Below are 3,228 nucleotides of genomic sequence, written 5' to 3'. Positions count from 1 at the left end.
GAAAGGTTTGTATTGAAAATAAATCTCAACTAATTATTACATTTTTTGTAATATATTTTGTCTTTTGATTATGTGTTCTTAGCATTAATGTTAAAATCTATAATTATTTAATATTTGTATCCTAAGTCAAAAGTTTGGACTAAATATGGGATTATTTTATTTTAAAATTATTAAATTCAATTTTGTTCTTTTATAAAACATTACTACACTAGACTCCCTAAAATTTTTAATTAACATAATATTTAACTCATTTTAATCATACCCTTCAAGATGGGAACAAATTGTTGTATTCATTTTGAAAGACTATTGTGACAAAGTATTAAGGGCGAATTACACTAACATTGCATATAGTTTAGAACTCCTATCACTTTAATTTCTGACTTCTCAATTGTGACACATTTGATAATAAATTTTCAATCTTGTTCTAAATAAGGACAATTGAGAAGATACTATTGCTCAATTTCAAGGGCAAAGTCTGACTGGCTTGTTGGATACGCAATAATTAGACAGAGAGCTCTGTGAACAAGGAGAGAATGCATATGTGGTTATGCACTGTGCTTAGAATGATAAAATATAAATGACTTAATGTTCAAATTCAAATAATTTGAGGGAATAATTGTTAAGTTTAAAATATTAGAATGATAAAGTATAAATGGTCAATAGTTTGAGCGGATTTAACATAATTTGCTCTTCTTTAAATCTATATAACGTCAATGTGGAGAGAGTTTGTTCTGGTGTTTGAATTTTTTTTTTCTTATTTTCATTTTTCAATAATAAATTATGATTGTTTAAAATACGAATTATCTTATAATTTTAAAAATTATGTATCATGTCTCTTCAAAATTTTCATCATTTAAAGAATTACTTATTTTATTAATAAATTTTTAAAAATTAATTAATATATTTTAATGATGTAAAAATAATTATTTTAATTAATAACTCAAATAATTTTACTATTGTATAGGAGAAAAATTATATATATTTTTTTTCTATTAGTTTTGCTAAATAAATAATTCTAATAATGATATTTTTTATAATTTTCAGAATCATGGGGACAATCTATATTTTAAAAAATTTCAAGAAGAGTATTTGTAATTTAACCCCTTCAGAAAACCCTCAATCACATCTAGTGTTCTAATCCTCTAACATGGAAATGTTTTAATGTGAGAATGTTTCTTGCCAATGTTCCATATGCAAATCAAACATTCAATCAAAAAGAGGGAAACCAAAAAATGCCTATAGTGCACTTTATGTCCACAAATATAATTTCACCCACAACAAAATTCCACATTCGCCCCTATTAAACACATAAAAATGTGCATGGAAGAGGACATATGTGTCAATTTAATTGTTTTAGGACCTTTTGGTTTAACAAAAAAAAGGCAGGACTAACTAGTGTACAAATTCACAAATTGGAATTTATTGGTGCTTCACCTTTCATTTATATAAGACAATTAAAAAAATTGACATAATTAGAAGAAAAAAAAAAGAAAAAAAAAAAAGAAGCAAAGCTGATGAAAAAAAGAAGGATTTTCTCCTGTCTAAAATCTGGACTGGAGGGGGTTGTTTGGGCCCTTGAGAGACTATCATAGGTCCCGTTTCGATGATCAAAATTGTTTATTTTTTGGGGCATTTTGTATATCTCATCCATAAAAAAATTAGATTGATCTGATAGTTGCAACTTATTCAATATATTATTTTTGTCATAAAAAAAATGTATGGTTCATTTTTTAAAAACACAATTTTCATCCATTTTTTTAGTGAAAACTTGGCAAGTTAAACAAGTTACAGTTATCGGATCGACCTAGTTTTTTTTTGTGAATGAAATAAACGAAATGCCCAACAAAATGAGCGGTTCGAATCATTAAAATGAAACTTGTAGTGGACCTCACATGCCCAAATAGCCTATTCCAATCCATAATCCTCCTCCTGAAAAAAATAACATTGTGTTTTGCATTTGAACTTGTCTTCAGGATTGGATCGTACTGTTTGTATTTGTAAGGCCCTCTACAGGTCCCTTCTTGATTACCTAAATCTTTTGTTTTTTAGACCACAATGTGTACATCATCTATGGAAAAAAATCATATTTATTTGATAATCGTAGTTATCTTAGTTTATTATATTTTTCTCTCAAAAAATGAATGGTCTAATTTTCAAATAATATTTGTCGTTTATTTTTTTGCAAATAAATGCCATAAAATAACATAACTATAGTTATCGGAGCAACCTGATTTTTTCATGAATAATCTACATACAGTGATCTAAAAATAAATATTTTGAATTATCGAGTCGAAACTCGTGATGAGTCCCACAAGTCCGAATAACATGATCGAATCCATTTTGTAGATTGGAGACTGTATAAGAGGGTTCAAGAACGTCGTTGGAATATTCAAAGATCTTTGAAGAAGACTCGAATTCCTTTAGAAATGGTGAGAGGCTTAGATTCTTCAATAGTCTCAACTAAGAACACAAAAGAAAAGAGATGATGGAGATAAGAGATTGGGTGAAGAAGAAGGCAAAGTAGCTAGAGAGAATAATGGCAAGGCTCTCTCACGGATCTCCCACTTTCACTCTCAAGGTTGATAATGAAGAAGGCAAATTAGTTCTTTCCCAAGAGTTTTCTCTCCAAAATCCATGTCTTGTAAAGCAATGGAAGGGTGCTATTTATAGACACCTCATGATGTAGGATGGAGCCCATGTGCAAGGCACATGGGGAATATTCTCTCTAACAACCTTGTCCGAGGAGGTGACCTCTCTGAGGTTGAGATAACCCTGAAAAGGAGATCAACCTCTCGGCGAACCCTTCTTCTTAGCCATACCTAACCAATGATCCCTAATCATCCCAAAGGGTCAGGGGTAGTCCCAGAGGACATCCTGCCGCAGAAGGGTCAGGGGTAGTTCAAGAGAACACCTTGCCGCAAATATTGCCGAGTCTCAGGGACCCCCTAGATCGTGCCACCTCGACCCAAGTATAGGCTAGTTTAATCGAAGAGTGAATTTATCTCCACTCACCGTCCTCGGGATCGGGTCCTTTGTTCGGACTCCATTACGCCCATGGTTCTAGTACGTAGATCCCGGAAAGCTCCAAGTCCGCAAGTGTTCTGGGACTCATTAATGGAGCGGCTTCTAGATTCGTGGATCCGAACCCTTTCAAGTCTGGGCTCGAGTAAGTCTCTAGGTTCGTGGATCCGAACCCTTTCGAGGCTTAGAGCGATTCGGCCTATTTGA

Source organism: Camellia sinensis, chromosome 12, assembly GCF_055761805.1.
Source record: "Camellia sinensis isolate YWXY chromosome 12, ASM5576180v1, whole genome shotgun sequence".
NCBI classification, from domain to species: domain Eukaryota; kingdom Viridiplantae; phylum Streptophyta; class Magnoliopsida; order Ericales; family Theaceae; genus Camellia; species Camellia sinensis.
Note: the sequence above shows the minus strand (reverse complement) of the source record.